This window comes from Lissotriton helveticus, chromosome 10, assembly GCF_964261635.1.
Source record: "Lissotriton helveticus chromosome 10, aLisHel1.1, whole genome shotgun sequence".
Lineage (NCBI taxonomy): Eukaryota > Metazoa > Chordata > Amphibia > Caudata > Salamandridae > Lissotriton > Lissotriton helveticus.
In genome coordinates this window covers 583,053,516-583,074,006 of record NC_136071.1, presented here as the reverse complement: position 1 = coordinate 583,074,006, position 20,491 = coordinate 583,053,516, and the positions used below count along the sequence as shown (strand labels likewise).

At 44.6% G+C, this 20,491-nt stretch overlaps 1 long non-coding RNA gene across 1 annotated transcript in view; it reads right to left on the bottom strand.

The window, feature by feature from the left end:
• The window catches only part of LOC144785413 (uncharacterized), a 946,426-nt gene that overhangs the window by 850,456 nt on the left and 75,479 nt on the right, over positions 1-20,491 (bottom strand). The window lies entirely within an intron of this gene.

Below are 20,491 nucleotides of genomic sequence, written 5' to 3'. Positions count from 1 at the left end.
AAAGGTTATCCCAAAAGAGACCCCTTACTTTTCTAGTCTTATCTCCCTTTATACGCAATGTTATTTTGTATAATTTATGAGGTTTGCTAACTCTGGCATCTGCAGTTTCCACCTGAATGTATTTATTCGTGTCCACTGTCTCCAGAAGATTCATCAGGATCTTGCGAGCTATGGTCACTTCTGCTGCGCTGTCTAGCATTGTCTGGGCCCACTCTCCGTTTTTCAGTTGTGTCCTCAGTATCCTCGGCATGTTTAATTATTTTAATACTGGCTACCTTCTTTGTTGGAAATTGTAATTTTTTACTTTGATGAGCAGGTTCCTTGTCTTTGGACTTGACGTGCTCTTCCCTGTGTTCTGACCGTCCTCTTCTTTCCAATTTCTGCGAGGAAGTCTGAAAAGATCAGGAGGGAGGTGTATCAATATCTTGATATCTATCAGGCTTTTTCAAATTATCCCTATTTCTAAGGTTGTATCTTTTCTCGGAGGGCTCCCTTAGGGGAGACTTGTTTCCTCGGTCTGAAGATCTTTCTCTCCGTTGAGGAGACCTTCCTCTGGACTGGAATAATTTTTCTTTGGGAGTGGATTGTTTATTACCATCCCAACTCTTTTTTGGAGTGTTTAGGTTATTTTTAATAAAGGTTTTTCCAGGATTTTCAGTTAGTTGGGGTTTTACTGGTTTCCCACCCAAACTATCTCTTCCTAGTTCTTCATAGGATTTTTCTATGATTCTGGCAAGTTCAAATGGTTTTTCTGCTATATCTGCATCTTTCAATTTCTGGCGGATCGCCACAGATGCTGCTTCTCCTTTTATGTTGGCTAATAATATAGCCGAGACCTGCTTGAAGTCTTTCAGTAATTTCATACCCAGAGTTAAAGCAGGTTCTGGACCGTATTCATTTTGAATCTGTCTTAGCACATCTGGTATAACCGCCATAGATGGAACACCATGTGTTTTTGTGTAAATGGAAGCAAAGACTGTGCCCCAAGTGTCACAGTCCTCCACATGTGGTGCGATCCCCATTGGAAGACAGATAGTCAGAATTCTGTGTTTCTCAGTAGCTGTAGTATCAGGAAATACTGCCTCTATTTGAGTGATTTTTTGTGCTAACCAGAATTGAATTTGTTCCTGTTTTACGGGTGTTTTACCAAGACATGATTGTATGTTCTGTGGTGTTATTTTGTTTGTGTTCCCCTGATGAGGGGTCAGCTGGGGAATGTTAATTGCTGGTTGGACTGTTAAAGTCCGCATTACATATTGGACCAATTGTCTATGTTTTTTAATTAGTATTTTTAGCTGAGATAAAAGTTCCCTGTCTGACATTTTATCAATCTCTGGATGTGGTGTGTAGCTGGCTAGAACCGGCCACGTTGCTCCTGGTCTACCTAGTGGACCGAGCCTGGTGATGTGATTTTTATGTTTTAGGGCAACTTTAAACCAGAGCAGGTGCTCTTGGTAATTTAATGGGATTTCAACCTCCTCGAAAGGAGTGTATTCATCCGGAGGTTCCTCTATTTTGTAATAGTGGAAGTCTTGTGTTACAGCGTCGGCTGCTGGAAAGTGTATCCATGAATAGAATACCTCTGTCTGACGATATTCATGGGCCTCTACCAGGAATATGACTGCACCACCTCGTGGTGTCAGTCCATTTTCTATAAGTTTAATAGTTATAGTTCTTCTTACATTTACCGGAATGAGTATAGCATTAGGGTCATTTTCTTGGAGACTTATGTCATCCGCTAGGAGTTGAGCTGCTATTCTAGCTCTCTCCGCTTCATCGTCACTTTCCACCATTTTACTGACAGAAAGTTTTGTTGCAGATCACGTTTCAAGGAAACAAAGATTAGGTGCACAATATTTTGGAACACTGTATCCTTCAACATTGACTAAACCAAAAACTATACATAGGAATCTCTTCCTACTAAGTTCTGGCGGATTTTTAACCTTTTACCCACTCCAGACGTCTATTGGAGTTTTTATGTGAAAAGGGTCTGTGTGAAAAAGCACGACTGAGTTACTCTAACGTGTTGCGTTAGATTTATCGCCTTGCCCCACGTTGGGCGCCATGTAGTGTAGTTCCTATATTCCCAATAGGCTCTGCGCATTGGAATAATATAAACAGCAGTGTAGAAGTAGGACTGAGGTTGACTAGGTCTCTACTGACTATATTAGGCTTAATTAGTTTTGCCAGCTAGCTCAGAGGTCACTAGAAATGTTCTCAAATAAACAAGGAGGAGTTTAACTTCCCTGGATAGACAAGAAGGGATTAGCTTCTGACAACCATAAAACATGACAACTTTGCTCCCTCAGAATAAGAGTGTATCTCTAGATTTGTGTGAAAACAATAGACTGCTATTTCACTCAGTCAGTTGTGCATACTTAGTTTCACCAGAGTGCAGAGAATAGAGAGACGGGCGTTTTCAATGAAAGGTGTTATTTATTGAGCAGTCTTCTTTCTCATGCAAGAGAAATGAATTGCCACAATTGCAATACTTATAGTAAAGTAAAGTGCGTACAGTAAAAGGAGTATTATAAAATAATACTGTAAAAGCATTGATATGGTTTCTTAGCCATATGATACTTTAAAATAGATAAAATATATACATACATAAAAACATTGACTAACGTACTCAACTGGTGCTTCTAGATACGCCTACCCCGGTGTACCTGACCTAAGCCTAATACGTGGGAAGGAGTAAGTAAGTAGCAGTTTTAGTTAAGTTGGCTTTGCCAAGAATCTGAATCAAGAATTCTCTTTAAGGGTTTAGTCAGCCCCGTACCTGGGTAATAGAAAGCAGGAGGTCTGGTATCTCTTTCTCAGGACTCGATATCCCAGCAACCCGCAAGGGCGGCTGGAAAACACCAGAGCTGGATTTCTCGGCAGGAGAAAAGACAGCGTCTCTCTCAGTGCGTCAAAAGGGGGGGGCGGCATCCGTGGGCTCTCGCATCAGCTGGGCTCTCGGGCAAGTAGATAGCCGCTCTGCTCCAAACCACCGTGTGTTTGCTTAAGGCAACTTTGGTATATTTATACCTGAAAGGTGCCGGGTTTGATGTAAGGTTGGACATAAGACGTCGATAAAGATGTCACTAAGTACTGGCCGTACTTTCAGTGCTTGCAGGAGTTCTAGGACAAATCAAAACAGAAGCATGTGGATTTCCCACGTTGCTGGAGGTTTGCTTTGTTTAAAGAACGCGTTGTACTCTCTAGGAGTCTGGGGAAGTAGCCTTGCTTAATGTTGGATCTGCATGGGCTATGACTAAATATGGATATGAATCTAATGCCTTTATAAGGATATTATTTATTATAGCCATGTAAGGGCATAAATTGGGAATATCGAATTAGGGTCCTAGATAGAAATACAACACAATCATCAGAAAATTTACTGGGTGCGACAAAGTCACTCAAAGAAACCTTAAACTGATTTAAAATCTTCAATAAGTCCACCGGACCATAGATGTCATAATCAGTTCTGTCCCATGCTATACCCGCAGGTATAGGAACGGCTGTGATGTTCACCTCTTCTTTCACGATGAGATGATTTGTAAGGTTTCAGGACCAAGTTGATTTTCTTGCTTGCTGTGTCCATAGTACTATAATTTCCATCAATCATCCTTCCCAAGCTTAACACTAGTACGAGCCAGAGCAGGAGGAAAAATATACCTAATTCAATCCAAAATTCAACCCATGGTGAAACCAGATATGTTTTTTCCAGTAGATTAAGGAGTTCTGTTACTTTTTCCTTGAAGTTTTTCTTTACTGGCTTATCCACAGGTTCACTGGAATCCTCAGAAAAGTTCCATGGCTGTGTTGCATAGTCCTTCTTTTCTTACTGCAGGTTTATCAAAGGTGATAAGTCTTTCAGTTTGAACCTCTTGGATTGTAGCAAGATTTGGTTATCTGCTACTTCTCGGGAGTCCACTGGGCCTTTTACTTATTATCGGCCACATGTTGTGGTTTGACCAGGTTGATGAATACAACTCTGTTCTCCCTTTTACCAGCAAGGGGCGGTAGTAAAACTGATCTTGCTCCGTGGATGGCCAAGACAGGTTCTGCTTTTCTGTAAGAAGGTCCAAATTCCTTCTTTACCGCAATTTTCTCTCTGACCAGATCCCCAATGTTTGGAATCCAGACAGGTCTTGCTGGGACAGGTGGTTTTTCTTCAGTGGGTGTTTACTTCTATATTGTATTACTCAGACTTCTTCTTGTTTTATTTAAGTCCTGTAAAACAGTCAAACGATCTTTGACATCAAAGGGATTTTGTTCCACCACTAAAGTATGACAATCGGGGTCTTCGATTATCATTCTAGTACCAAACATTAGTTCATACGGAGTGACTCCACCCAAAGAATTTCTTGGCAGATTGTTAAGACTACATTGGACACTTATTAGATGTTAGACCCACCCATCACCCAAACCTAATACCTTAGCTGTTATGGATTGCTTTATGTCACGTTTTTTTCTTTCCACTACCGCATTACCCTCAGGATGGAAGGGACTAGAATACCACAATGCAATGCTCAAGCTAGCCATGTCCTCCTTGTAAGCTCGAAAGCTAAACGCAGGACCCTGGTCAGAATGTAGAGTGCCAATTGTGTATGTGCCGATAAAGTCTCGCAAATCCTTTATAACAGTTCTGGCGTCAGCCGAGCGCTGGGGCCACATCTAAATAAATCTTGTGCTAGTATTTGTGGGACCGCATCCGTTCAATATAACGTTTCCGTGTAGATAGTCTAATGCTGTCAAGCAATGGTATCTGAACTGGGCTGGCTACTCTGTAGTCAGGTATCTGGTGGCTTTCGCTGCTGCGATTTCTGTTGCAGTTAGGGCAATAAATTGTGAAATTGTACACATCAACTCCCAGTCCCGGCCACAAGTACATCTTTTCTAATTCTATTAGAGATTTCAAGATCCCTTGATGTCTCAGACCCTTTCCCATATGTGCTTCATGTACCAAAGCAGCTCTTCGATTCCTGTTTGGAATTACTCTGTCCCCCACTCCAGGGATTTGAGCAAAAGGAACGGAGCTTGCATCAATTATGTATGTATTTGTGAGTGGATAGTTTAGAGGTAACGCTGCATAGCTGCCTTCTATTGAGGTTTTTACTGCTAGTAACGTTTCACCATCTATTACTCTTTTTGAACGAGTAATTGTAGCTACGGAGCCGTTTGCACAGCTGCCTTCGTGGCTTCATCAGCCAATGAATTCCCTGCAACGTGAACGCCATCACGCTGATGACTCAGTGTATGAATCACATGAGTCTTTTGTAGTTCTTTCTGCAAAAGAACTACTTGATCCCAAGGCGTTTTATGCTTAATTGTGCCACCTCTTGAATTTTTGAAACCGTTTAGAACCCAGTTCTGCAAGTATTTGTTTTAAAATTCAGCGCTAAAATAAGAATCGCACACTATTAGTGTGGGGAATTCGCAATCTGTATTTTCAAGCGCCATCTTGAAAGCTTGTAGTTCAGCTCACTGAGCTGTACAGTGTCCGAGTGATTGAGTTTTAGTGACCATAGGTCTGAATTTACCTTTGCACCAACGACCTTTAACGATCGCGCACGCAGCACTATAAGCTTGTTTACCCCCAATTGTGGATTGTGCTGATCCGTCTGTATAGATTATGCAGCCGTAATGTTCTAAAGGTAGAATTTCAGTCGGCAGAGGACATTCGTTTTGGTATTGTTGGACTTCTTGTGTCTTCAAGTAGGGGTCAAAAACGTATTCAACGGCTGTTGCAGCAAGAGAATGAACCCATTGTATCCATCTTGGATGTAAAGCTTTAGCATTTGGAATGCTCACTTTCGTCACTGCCTCTAAGGCAGGTACAGGTGTAACGATCATTACGCGTTTACCCTGCGCAAGAGCTCTCTCTTTTGCTACTGTAGTTTGAACCGCTGTCAGAATTTTTTCTGTTGAAGTGAATTTCATTTCAGCTTGTGCGTACATGTGCGATTTGTACCTTTTTACCTTCATTAAAGGTCAGGTATGTGAATCCCCATTTCCCTAGGATGACACGGATGATGAGATTGCGCGCATTGTCGCGTGTATCTAATTGTGTTTTTGCTAACATTTCTGTTTGTACTGAACACAAAATTTCTGTATGTTGTTGGTTGGAAATCAGGTCTGATTAGTTTGTAGAGAGGTTTAACCCTTCCTGCGTAATTTAGAACATAGGTTCTTCCAAAATTTAAGAAACCTAGAATTGACTGTAAGTTCTTCAGCGCTTTTGGAATTTGGAGCGGTACAAAAGGGGGTGGTGATGGACGGAGCATCTGAATCAATCAAACACTCACACCCAGTCAAAGGATCTGGGTTCAATCCATCACCGTTCTTTAGCCCACTCCACCACCCCAGTTCAGACATGGCTACATGCAAATCAGTCTGACCCTGTGCCTCATGGGAACAGTCCAGCCCGAACTGCCAAGCCATGTCTTCCCTGGACCGGAAACAAGCTTCCGCGGACCGGTTTCTGGCATTACAGCCGTCTTCAGCCCAGCTTGCTTGAATCCAGTGGCAAAGTGAGTAAGGGACTCACGTCTGAGCATACCCTGCCACACTTATGGCGGCCTAAAGCAGTACAAAAGGGGGTGGTGATAGACGGAGCATCTGAATCAATCAAACACTCACACCCAGTCAAAGGATCTGGGTTTAATCCATCACCGTTCTTTAGCCCACTCCGCCACCCCAGTTCAGACATGGCTACATGCAAATCAGTCTGACCCTGTGCCTTATGGGAACAGTCCAGCCCGAACTGCCAAGCCATGTCTTCCCTGGACCGAAAACAATTTTCCAAGGACCGGTTTCTGGCATTCCAGCCGTCTTCAGCCCAGCTTGCTTGAATCCAGTGGCAAAGTGAGCAAGGGACTCACGTCCGAGCATACCCGGCCACACTTATGGCGGCCAAAAGCGGTACAAAAGGGGGTGGTGATGGACGGCTTGGCAGTTCGGGCTGGACTGTTCCCATGCGGCACAGGGTCAGACTGATTTGAATATAGCCATGTCTGAACTGGGGTGGCAGAGTGGGTTAAAGAACTGTGATGGATCAAACCCTGATCTTTTGGCTGGGTGTGAGTGTTTGATTGGTTCAGATGCTCTGTCCATCACCACCCCCTTTTGTTCCGCTTTTGGCCGCCATAAGTGTGGCAGGATATGCTCAGACGTGTGTCCCTTGCTCACTTTGCCACTGGATTCAAGCAAGCCGGGCTGAAGACGGCTTGAAGGCCAGAAACCGGTCCTCGGAAGCTTGTTTCCGGTCCAGGGAAGGCATGGCTTGGCAGTTCGGGCTGGACTGTTCCCATGAGGCACAGGGTCAGACTGATTTGCATATAGCCATGTCTGAACTGGGGTGGCAGAGTGGGCTAAAGAACGGTGATGGATCAAACCCAGATCTTTTGACTGGGTGTGAGTGTTTGATTGGTTCAGATGCTCCGTCCATCACCACCCCCTTTTGTACCGCTTTTGGCCACCATAAGTGTGGCAGGGTATGCTCAGACATGAGTCCCTTGCTCACTTTGCCACTGGATTCAAGCAAGCCGGGCTGAAGACGGCTGGAATGCCAGAAACCGGTCCTCGGAAGCTTTTTTCCGGTCCAGTGAAGGCATGGCTTGGCAGTTCGGGCTGGACTGTTCCCATGAGGCACAGGGTCAGACTGATTTGCATATAGCCATGTCTGAACTGGGGTGGCAGAGTGGGCTAAAGAACGGTGATGGATCAAACCCAGAAATTTTGACTGGGAGTGAGTGTTTGATTGGTTCAGATGCTCCGTCCATCACCACCCCCTTTTGTACCGCTTTTGGCCACCATAAGTGTGGCAGGGTATGCTCAGACATGAGTCCCTTGCTCACTTTGCCACTGGATTCAAGCAAGCCGGGCTGAAGACGGCTGTAATGCCAGAAACCGGTCCTCGGAAGCTTGTTTCCGGTCCACGGAAGGCATGGCTTGACAGTTCGGGCTGGACTGTTCCCATGAGGCACAGGGTCAGACTGATTTGCATATAGCCACGTCTGAACTGGGTGGCAGAGTGGGCTAAAGAACGGTGATGGATCAAACCCAGATCTTTTGACTGGGTGTGAGTGTTTGATTGGTTCAGATGCTCTGTCCATCACCACCCCCTTTTGTACCGCTTTTGGACGCCATAAGTGTGGCAGGGTATGCTGAGACGTGAGTCCCTTGCTCACTTTGCCACTGGATTCAAGCAAGCCGGGCTGAAGACGGCTGGAATGCCAGAAACCGTTCCTCGGAAGCTTTTTTCCGGTCCAGGTAAGGCATGGCTTGGCAGTTCGGGCTGGACTGTTCCCATGAGGCACAGGGTCAGACTGATTTGCATAGAGCCATCTCTGAACTGGGGTGGCAGAGTGGGCTAAAGAACGGTGATGGATCAAACCCAGATCTTTTGACTGGGTGTGAGTGTTTGATTGGTTTAGATGCTCCGTCCATCACAACCCCCTTTTGTACCGCTTTTGGCCACCATAAGTGTGGCAGGGTATGCTCAGACGTGAGTCCCTTGCTCACTTTGCCACTGGATTCAAGCAAGCCGGGCTGAAGACGGCTGGAATGCCAGAAACCGGTACTCGGAAGCTTTTTTCCGGTCCAGTGAAGGCATGGCTTGGCAGTTCAGGCTGGACTGTTCCCATGAGGCACAGGGTCAGACTGATTTGCATATAGCCATGTCTGAACTGGGGTGGCAGAGTGGGCTAAAGAACGGTGATGGATCAAACCCAGAAATTTTGACTGGGAGTGAGTGTTTGATTGGTTCAGATGCTCCGTCCATCACCACCCCCTTTTGTACCGCTTTTGGCCACCATAAGTGTGGCAGGGTATGCTCAGACATGAGTCCCTTGCTCACTTTGCCACTGGATTCAAGCAAGCCGGGCTGAAGACGGCTGGAATGCCAGAAACCGGTCCTCGGAAGCTTGTTTCCGGTCCACGGAAGACATGGCTTGGCAGTTCGGGCTGGACTGTTCCCATGAGGCACAGGGTCAGACTGATTTGCATATAGCCATGTCTGAACTGGGTGGCAGAGTGGGCTAAAGAACGGTGATGGATCAAACCCAGAAATTTTGACGGGGTGTGAGTGTTTGATTGGTTCAGATGCTCTGTCCATCACCACCCCCTTTTGTACCGCTTTTGGCCACCATAAGTGTGGCAGGGTATGCTCAGACGTGAGTCCCTTGCTCACTTTGCCACTGGATTCAAGCAAGCCGGGCTGAAGACGGCTGGAATGCCAGAAACCGGTCCTCGGAAGCTTTTTTCCGGTCCAGGTAAGGCATGGCTTGGCAGTTCGGCCTGGCCTGTTCCCATGAGGCACAGGATCAGACTGATTTGCATAGAGCCATGTCTGAACTGGGGTGGCAGAGTGGGCTAAAGAACGGTGATGGATCAAACCCAGATCTTTTGACTGGGTGTGAGTGTTTGATTGGTTCAGATGCTCCGTCCATCACCGACCCCTTTTGTACCGCTTTTGGCCGCCATAAGTGTGGCAGGGTATGCTCAGACGTGAGTCCCTTGCTCACTTTGCCACTGGATTCAAGCAAGCCGGGCTGAAGACGGCTGGAATGCCAGAAACCGGTCCTCGGAAGCTTGTTTCCGGTCCACGGAAGGCATGGCTTGGCAGTTCAGGAGGGACTGTTCCTATGAGGCACAGGGTCAGACTGATTTGCATATAGCCATGTCTGAACTGGGTGGCAGAGTGGGCTAAAGAACGGTGATGGATCAAACCCAGATCTTTTGACTGGGTGTGAGTGTTTGATTGGTTCAGATGCTCTGTCCATCACCATCCCCTTTTGTACCGCTTTTGGCCGCCATAATTGTGGCAGGGTGTGCTCAGACGTGAGTCCCTTGCTCTCTTTGCCACTGGATTCAAGCAAGCCGGGCTGAAGATGGCTGGAATGCCAGAAACCGGTACTCTGAAGCTTTTTTCCGGTCCAGGTAAGGCATGGCTTGGCAGTTCGGGCTGGACTGTTCCCATGAGGCACAGGGTCAGACTGATTTGCATAGAGCCATGTCTGAACTGGGGTGGCAGAGTGGGCTAAAGAACGGTGATGGATCAAACCCAGATCTTTTGACTGGGTGTGAGTGTTTGATTGGTTCAGATGCTCCGCCCATCACCACCCCCTTTTGTAACGCTTTTGGCCACCTTAAGTGTGGCAGGGTATGCTCAGACGTGAGTCCCTTGCTCACTTTGCCACTGGATTCAAGCAAGATAGGCTGAAGACGGCTGGAATGCCAGAAACCGGTCCTCGGAAGCTTGTTTCCGGTCCAGGGAAGGCATGGCTTGGCAGTTCGGCCTGGCCTGTTCCCATGAGGCACAGGGTCAGACTGATTTGCATATAGCCATGTCTGAACTGGGGTGGCAGAGTGGGCTAAAGAACGGTGATGGATCAAACCCAGATCTTTTGACTGGGTGTGAGTGTTTGATTGGTTCAGATGCTCCGTCCATCAGCACCCCCTTTTGTACCACTTTTGGCCGCCATAAGTGTGGCAGGGTATGCTCAGACGTGAGTCTCTTGCTCACTTTGCCACTGGATTCAAGCAAGCCGGGCTGAAGACGGCTGGAATGCCAGAAACCGGTCCTCGGAAGCTTGTTTCCGGTCCAGGGAAGGCATGGCTTGGCAGTTCGGGCTGGACTGTTCCAATGAGGCACAGGGTCAGACTGATATGCATATAGCCATGTCTGAACTGGGGTGGCAGAGTGGGCTAAAGAACGGTGATGGATCAAACCCAGATCTTTTGACTGTGAGTGAGTGTTTCATTGGTTCAGATGCTCCGTCCATCACCACCCCCTTTTGTACCACTTTTGGCCGCCATAAGTGTGGCAGGGTATGCTCAGACGTGAGTCCCTTGCTCACTTTGCCACTGGATTCAAGCAAGCCAGGCTGAAGACGGCTGGAATGCCAGAAACCGGTCCTCGGAAGCTTGTTTCTGGTCCAGGGAAGGCATGGCGTGGCAGTTCGGGCTGGACTGTTCCCATGAGGCACAGGGTCAAATTGATTTGCATATAGCAATGTCTGAACTGGGGTGGCAGAGTGGGCCAAAGAACGGTGATGGATCAAACCCAGATCTTTTGACTGGGTGTGAGTGTTTGATTGGTTCAGATGCTCTGTCCATCACCACCCCCTTTTGTACCGCTTTTGGAGTTTGGAGCAGCGCACATTTCTCTAGAAAGTTTTCTGCCAGGCTTTTGCCTTCACTTGACAACTCATATCCTAAGAATAGGACGTTGAGGTGGGCAATTCGTGATTTCTTAAAATTGAATTTGTACCCTTCAGAAGCAAACCCAAGTATTATGATGCTCACTCTTTTCAAGTGCACGGCCAAATCATCATCTGCAAGATAGATGTCATCAACATATGATAATGCCTCATCATCATACATTTGTAGTATTTCTGTTACTCTGGCTGAAAATAACCCTGGACTATTCTTGAATCCTTGGGGAGACTGCAAAATTGTCGCTGTGTCCCCAAGATTGAGAAAGGGGTCAAGTCTCTACTTTCCGGTGCAATGTTTTGACAGAAAACCCCATTTGAAATGTCTACTGTGGTTTTATATTTTTTGCCTACAATGTTTTTCATCAGTGCTGCACTATGTGAATTTTGTACTGCAAAAGTTTTGCAACAAGAGTTTAGGTGTCTGTAATCCAAAACTAGACGATATGAATTGTCTGGCTTGGAGACAGGAAACAAAGGATTGTTCATAGATGAGGTGCATGTTTCAATCACCCCTTGATATTCAAGTTGATCTAAGATCTCCCTGACTTGTTTTTTAGCTTTTTGCTTAACTGGATACTGCCTTTGTGCAGTAGGTTGATTTTTTAACTGAAGTTTATGGTGAGGAGAATCCTCATCCGATCCTACGTGATTTATATATAATGCTGGAGCCTGAGCTACTGCCCATTTCCTGGCATATGTATTGTGTTTTATGAATTGGAATGTGATTTGAGAAGGCTGGCATAATTATCTCTTCGCCGTGTGGGCACTCCCTAACAACTGCAGGTGGCCAGTTTCTTTCAGCTAGTAGTATGTCATAACCCTTGGAAAGCTTGTCTCAAAAGAGAGCTTTTATTTTTCTAGTTATGTCCCCCCTCCATCCGGAGTGTTACTTAATATAACTTGTGGGTTACACTAACCCTAGTGTCGGCAGTTTCAACTTGAATGCATTCATTCAAGTCCACTGTCTCCAGATGATCCATCAGGATCTTGCGAACTATGGATACTTCTGCTGTGCTGTCTAGCATTGTCTGAGCCCATTCCCCGTTCTTGAGTTGTGTCCTCAGAATCCTCTGCATGTCTGATCTTTACACTTGCTACCTTCTTTTTTGTACATTGAGTTTTCTTACTTTTTTGGAACGTGCTGTTCGTCTTTGGACTTCACGCGTTCTTCCTTCTGATCTGAACGTCCTCTTCTTTCTAATTTCTGCCGTGAAGTCTGAAAGGTATGAGAGCAACGTGTATCCTTATCTTGATATCTATCAGGTTTTCTTAAAGTAACCCTATTTATGAGGTTGTACCTCTTTTTAGAGGGTTCCCATTGGGGAGACCTACCTCAACATTGAGGAGATCTTCGTCTCGACTGGGAACGCTTCTCTCTAGGAAGCGTTTGTTTAGTGTTCTCCCACTTCTTTTTAGGAGTAGTGAGATTATTTTTAATAAAAGTTTTTTCAGGATTCTCTGTTAATTGTGGTTTTAGTGGTTTCCCACCCAAACTATCTCTACCTAGTTCGTCCTAGGATTTTTCAATAATTCTGGCAAGCTCATATGGTTGCTCAGTAATATATGTTTCTTTTAGTTTCTGGCGGATCGCCACTGATGCTGCTTCACCTTTAATGTTATAACAAGGGGTGGTGATGGACAGAGTCTCTGAATTAAGCAGAGTACTCTCACCCAGTCAAGAGATCAGGGCTAGATCCAACACCGTTTTTTAGCTCATTGCACCATCCCAGTTTCAGAACCTGGCTGTATGCAAATTAGTCTGTCCCTGGCCCAGTGCATCATGGGAACAGGGCAGACCAGACTACAAAAGCCAATTCTTACACTGGGAAGGAAACAAGCTTCCGGGGACCGGTTTCTGCCATTTCAGGCGTCTTCGGCCCGGCTTGCTTGAATCCTGATGGTGCAATGAGCAAGGGACTCACATCTGAGTATACCCTTCCACGCTTAGGGTGGACAAAATAATTTACAACAAGGGGTGGTGATGGACAGAGTCTCTGAATTAAGCAGAGTACTCTCACCCAGTCAAGAGATCAGGGCTAGATCCAACACCGTTTTTTAGCTCATTGCACCATCCCAGTTTCAGAACCTGGCTGTATGCAAATTAGTCTGTCCCTGGCCCAGTGCATCATGGGAACAGGGCAGACCAGACTACAAAAGCCAATTCTTACACTGGGAAGGAAACAAGCTTCCGGGGACCGGTTTCTGCCATTTCAGGCGTCTTCGGCCCGGCTTGCTTGAATCCTGATGGTGCAATGAGCAAGGGACTCACATCTGAGTATACCCTTCCACGCTTAGGGTGGACAAAATAATTTACAACAGCCAGGTTCTGAAACTGGGATGGTGCAATGAGCTAAAAAACGGTGTTGGATCTAGCCCTGATCTCTTGACTGGGTGAGAGTATTCTGCTTAATTCAGAGACTCTGTCCCTCACCACCCCTTGTTGTAAATATTTTTGTCCACCCTAAGCGTGGAAGGGTATACTCAGACATGAGTCCCTTGCTCATTGCACCATCAGGATTCAAGCAAGCCGGGCCGAAGACGGCTGTAATGCCAGAAACCGGTCCCCGGAAGCTTGTTTCCTTCCCAGTGTAAGAATTGGCTTTTGTAGTCTGGTCTGCCCTGTTCCCATGATGCACTGGGCCAGGGACAGACTAATTTGCATACAGCCAGGTTCTGAAACTGGGATGGTGCAATGAGCTAAAAAATGGTGTTGGATCTAGCCCTGATCTCTTGACTGGGTGAGAGTATTCTGCTTAATTCAGAGACTCTGTCCCTCACCACCCCTTGTTGTAAATATTTTTGTCCACCCTAAGCGTGGAAGGGTATACTCAGACATGAGTCCCTTGCTCATTGCACCATCAGGATTCAAGCAAGCCGGGCCGAAGACGGCTGTAATGCCAGAAACCGGTCCCCGGAAGCTTGTTTCCTTCCCAGTGTAAGAATTGGCTTTTGTAGTCTGGTCTGCCCTGTTCCCATGATGCACTGGGCCAGGGACAGACTAATTTGCATACAGCCAGGTTCTGAAACTGGGATGGTGCAATGAGCTAAAAAACGGTGTTGGATCTAGCCCTGATCTCTTGACTGGGTGAGAGTATTCTGCTTAATTCAGAGACTCTGTCCCTCACCACCCGTTGTTGTAAATATCACCTTTAATGTTGGCTAATAGTATAGCCGAGACCTGTTTGAAATCTTTCAGTAATTTCATACCTAGATTTAAGGCCGGTTCTGGATCGTATTAATTTTAAATCTGTCTTAGAACGTCTGGTATTACCGCCATGGACGGAACACCATGTGTTTTAGTGTAGATTGAAGCAAAGACTGTACCCCAAGTGTCACAGTCCTCTACGTGTGGTGCAACCCCCATAGGTAAACAGATTGTCAGAATCCTGTGTTTCTCATGAGGCGTACTATCAGGAAATACTGCTTCTATTTGGGTAATTTTTTGTGCTAACCAGAACGGAATTTGTTCTCGTTTTGCTGTTAGTTTACCAATGACTGGCTGTATAGTCTGTGATGCAATTTTGTTTGTGTTCTCCTGGTGAGGGGTTTGCTGTGGAATTCTTTAGGCTGGTTGGACTGTTAATGTCCGCATGACATATTGAACCAATTGTCTATGTATTTTAACTAAATGTGTTTGCTTCTTTCTATACCTCTCTTGCCTCTTTCTAAATTTCTCTGCCCTCTTTTTGCACTTATCTTCCCTCTTTTTGCACCTTTCCTCATTTTCCTGCACTTCCCTTACCTCTGTCTGCACATTTCTCCCTCTTTCTGCAACTCTCTTGATTTGTTCTATACTTCTCTTGCCTCTTTCTACAGTTCTAATGCCTCTTTCTGCACCTCTCTTGCTTTTTTCAGTACCTCTCTTGCATCTTAAACCACTTCTGGTGTTTCTTTCTGTACCTCACCTGCATCTCTCTGCATGTCACTTGCTTCTTTCAGCAATTCTCTTCTATTCTGTAAAACTTTTGCCTCTTTGTGCATTTCTCTGGCTTTTTTCCGCACCGTTTTTCCTCTTGTTCTTCTCCTGCCTCTTTCTGGAATTCTCTTGCCTCATTCTGAACCTTTCTTCCTCATTCTGCACTTCTCTTGCTTCTTTCTGCACTTCTCTTGCTTCTTTCAGTGCCTTTCTTCTCCTTTCTGCACCTTTCTTCCTCTTTTTGAAGTTCTCTTGCTTTTTTCTGTACTTCCCTTGCCTCTTTCTGCAAGTCTCTTGCTTATCACTCCACTTATCTCTCCATTCATTCGCTGCACTTCTCTTGCCCCTTTCTGCATCTTTCATGTCTCTTTCTGAACTTCCCTTGCTTCTTTTTGCACTTTCTTTGGCTCTTTCTGCACCTCTCTTGCTTCTTTCTGCACCTCTCTTGCATATTTCTACACCTATCTTGCTTGTTTATGCACCTCTCTTGCCTCTTTCTACATTTCTCTTGCTGCTTTCTGCATCTTTATTCCTCTTTCCACAATTCTCTTGCCTCTTTCTGAACGTTTCTTCCTCTTTTTGTACCTCTCTTGCTTCTTTCAGTACATCTCTTGCTTCTTTCTGCACAAATCTTGCCTCTCTCTGCACTTCTTTGGCCTCTTTCTGCAATTTTCTTTCCTCTTTCTGCATTTTTCTTGCTTCTCTATGCACCTGTTTTCCTCTCTCAGAAATTATCTTGCCTCTTTCTGCACCATTCTTCCTCTTTCTGCAGCTCTTTTGTTTATTTCTGCACTACTCCTGCCTCTTTCTGTACCTCTCCTACTTCTTTCTGTACTTCTCTTGCCTCTTTCTACACCTCTCTTGCTTCATTTTGTACCTCTCTTGCTTTATATGCACAGCACCTGCTTCTTTATGAACCTCTCTTGCTTCTTTCTGCACCTCTCTTGCATCTTTCATCACTTCTAGTGCTGGTTTTTACTCCTCATTTGCATCTTTCTCACTTCGCTTGCTTTATTCTGCAATTCTTTTGCTTCTTTCTGAATCACTTTTGCCTCTTTCTGCATTTCTTTAACTTCTGTCTGTACCTTTTGTCCTCTTTATGTGCTTCTCCTGCCTCTTTCTGTATTTCTCTTGTCTCCTTCTGCACCTTTCTTCTTCTTTCTGCACTACTCTTGTTTCTTTCTGCACTTCTCTTGCAAATTTAATCACCATTCTTTACCTTTCTGCATCGTTCTTCCTCTTTCTGTAGTTCTCTTGCTTCTTTCTGTACTTCTCTTGCCTCTTTCTGCACCTCTCTTTCTTCTCCTGCCTTTTTCGGCACTTCTCTTGCTTCTTTCAGCATACCTGTTGCTTCTTTCTACATTTTTCTTGCCTCTTTCTGCGCCTCATTTGCCTCTTTCTGAAGTTCTCTTACTTTGTTCTGTACCTCTCTTGCTTCTTTCTGTACCTCTCTTGCTCTTTCCTGCATCTCTCTTCCTTATTACTGCACCTTTCTAGTGTCTTTCTTCACTTCTCTTGCCTCTTTCTGCATCTTTCTGCCCCTTTCTGCACTTCTCTTGGCTCTTTCTCCACCTCACTTGCTTCATTCTGCACTTCTCTTGTATATTTTTACACCAATCCTCCTTTTTTCTGTACCTCGCTTGCCTCTTTCTGCATTTCTATTGCTGCTTTTTGCACCTTTCTTCCTGTTTCTGTAATTCTCATGCCTCTTTCTGTAAATGTCTTCCTCTTGCTGCACCTCTCTTGTTTTTTCTGTACTTCTATCTTGCCTCTTTCTGCACTTCTCGTGCCTCTTTCTGCACTACTCTTGCTTCTTTCTGCACCTTCCTTTCTCTTTCTCCACTTTTCTTGCCTCTTTCTGCATTTCTCTTGCTTCTTCTGTTCTTTTCTTCCTTTTTCTACACTTATCTTGTCTCTTTTGGCACCTCTCTTGCCTCTTTCTGCACTCTTCTTGCTTTTTTCTACACCTTTCCTCCTCTTTCTGTAGCTCTCTTGCTTCTTTCTGTACCTCTCTTGCTTCTTTCTGCACCTCTCATGCCTTTTTCTACATTTCTCTTGCCTCTGTATGCCTATGTCTTCCTCTTTCTGCACCTCTCTTGCTTATTTCATCACTTCTCTTGCTTCTTTTAGTATGTCTCTTACCTCTTTCTACACCTCTTTCTTCTTTCTGCAACTCTCTTGTCTCTCTCTGCACCTCACTCTCTTCTTTCCGCACCTCTCCTGCTTCTTTCTGCACTTCTCTTGTTTTTTTCTGCAGCTCTCATGCTTCTTTCTGCACATCTCTTGTCTCTTTCTGCATCTCCCTTGCCTCTTTCTGTACTTCTCTAGCCTCTTTCTGCATCTCCCTTGCCTCTTTCTATACTTCTCTTGCTTCTTTCTGCACCTCTATTGTTTCTTTCAGCCCTTCTCTTGATTCTTTCTGTACCTATCCCTCTCTTGCTTCTTTCTGTATCTCTCTTGCTTCTTTCTGTAACTTTCTACCTCTTTCTGCACTTCTATTGCCTCTTCGCATTTATCTTGCTCCTTTCGGCACTTCTCTTGCTTCTTTCTACACATGTGGAGAAGTGTGGCTCAATGGTTAGAGAAGGCAGACCTTGATGCAGAGCTCTGGCCAGGGACCAGGGTTTGATTCCCGCCTGGCGGGTCTCCGGCTCATTAATTCCCCAGACTGGATATTCTTGCCTCAGTGCCAGTTCTGATCATGGGTCCCACGCTGCAACTCTGGGCAATAGCTTGCTTAGTCTCCACAATGGTCCCAAAAGTGCTGGGATGCCTGGCTGCACCTGGGGGGTGCCCAGGAGTGGACATTTCCCAGGAAAGCCAGGAAGGGTTCCTAAGCGGTATACGGACAGCGCCGGGACACCTCCGGTGGAGGTAGCTGTGCGCTTTACAAAATTCCGACATTTACATTATTGCCTCTTTCTGTACATTTCTCCTTCTTTCTGCACCTTTCTTGCTTCTTTCTTCACCACTCATCTCTTTCTACATCACTCCTGCCTTTTTTCACATTTTTTCCTCTTTCAACACCTCTCTTGCTTCTTTCTGCAACTCTCTATTGCCTCTTTTTGCTCTTCTCTACCTCTTTCTGTACCTCTCTTGACACTTTCTGCACATTTCTTCTACTTTCTGGATATCTCTTGCTTTTTTCTGCACTTCTCTTGCTTCTTTCTGCACATCTCTTACCTCTTTTCATTATTCTCTTGCCTCTTTCTAAACTTTTCTTACTTCTTTATATGCCTCTCTTCCTTGATTCAGCACCTCTCTTGCTTCTTTTTTATTTTTTTATTTTTATTTATTTCTGCGTACTACATGAGACAATCGGTATGAGTCATTATACAAGTATAAATCTAAAATTGCAATCATTCATTTCAATATACAGAGTCAATATCTGAGCCATCAGATCAAATAAAAAATAACAAAGACCTTTATAATACATAGCGCTAACTATATGATCTGACTAAGTGGAAAAAAAAACCATCATAAATTATAATTGTAACTGTCATGTGGAGCCGAAGAAGAAGAAACATAGTCTTAAGAAGAAAAGAAAAAAAAGCATAAGAAATGCAAGCATTTTAGAATACATAGCTACAAACAATCAGAATTTAAATTTCAAGCTTCTAAGTGCCGTCTCACACATCCCCATATTTTTTCACCCAGCTGTCTCTTACGCTGGCCCTTCAGGGCGTATAAACTATATTCCATGTTAAATATTGTGAAAAAACGTGCCCTCCACATTTCAAAGGAGGGGGGTTCCTGCTTCAGCCAGAGAGATGCAATACTAAGTCTATATACAGCAGTAGCCAAAAATATTAGATACACATGTTGTCTGGGTATAAGAGTCTCAACTGCTCCCATTTCTACCCCTAGCAGAATTTGCGTGGCTGTCAATTGAAGTGGGGTGTCAATAATGTCTGATAAGCATTTCTCCACCTGCAGTAATAATGGTGTTAACTTTGAACAGCTAAAAAAACATGTAAATCATCTGCAGATGGGTATCCACACCGAAAACATTTACCAATTGCATCTCCCGGCCATTTTGAGATTTTGTCAGGTGTGTAATATAAATTAAAAAGTGATTTAAAATGCTGTGCGGATTGCTTTGCAGAGAGGAACAAGTTTTCGGCCATTTCCAAAGAAGTTTCAATCTGAATATCATGTCTACCAAGTTTTGTCCCCCATTTAACATTTTGTTGCTCAATGTCATTCGCCTTCATACTTAACATATGACCATATAATACGCAAATCCTTGCATTACCTCTCTTGCTTCTTTCTGTACCTCTCTTGCCTCTTTCTGTACTTCTTTTGCTTTTTATGCATCTTTCTTCCTCCTTCCATACTTCTGTTGCCTCTTTCTACATGTCTCTTTCCTCTTTCTAAACTTTTGTTGACTCTGTTTGGACCTCTTTAGCCACTTCCCTCAATTATTTTTCTCTCACTGTACCTCTCTTGCTTCTTTCTGCACTTCTGTTGCCTCTTTCTGCACTTCATTTGCCTCTTTCTGTACTTCTCTGGCTGTAGTGTAGTTCCTATAATCCCAATAGGCTCTGCACATTGGAATAATATATCCTGAAGCTTAGACGTCAGACTTAAGTTCACTAGGTCTCTGACAAATATATTAGACTTAATTGTGAGTGCCAGCTAGCTCAGAGGTCAGTTGAAACTTTCTCGAAAGTACAAGAAGGGATTAGTCTCTGACAACCATGTAACATGACAACTTTGTTTCCCCAGAATGAAACGTATCTCTAGAGTCGCGGAAACAATAGACGGCTATTTCACTCAGTCAGATGTGCATGCTTCGTTTCACCAGAGTTGCTCAGAAATAGAGAGATGGGCGTTTCAAGTATTTATTGAACAGTCTTATTTCTTAAGCATAAGAAATGCACAGCTACAATTGAAATGCTAGTTAAGAAGTACAATGAATATAATACGAATAGTATTATAAAATATTACTGTAAAAGCATGATATGGTTTCTAAGCCATAAACATAGAATACATAAAATGCATAAAATACATACAGTGATAAAATAGTGGCTAAAAGTACTCATTGGTGCTTCTAAAATACGCCTACCCCGTTGTACCTAACCTCTAGTTACGAGGGAGGAGTAAGTGTGGTGTAGCTTAAGTCTAGTAATTTTCTGCCAAGAATCTGTTCCAAGAATTCTCTAAGGGTCTAATCAGCTCCGTACCTTGGTTTTAGAATGATAGAGGTCTTGTATCTCTCTCTCAGGACTCGATCTCCCAGCAACCCGCCAGGGCAGCCTGGAAACACCGAAGCTGGATTTCTCGGCAAGAGAAAAGACAGCGTCTTCTCAGTGCATCAGTTGGAGGGTCGGCTTCCTTCGGCACTTGCAGCTGCAGGGCGACAGGC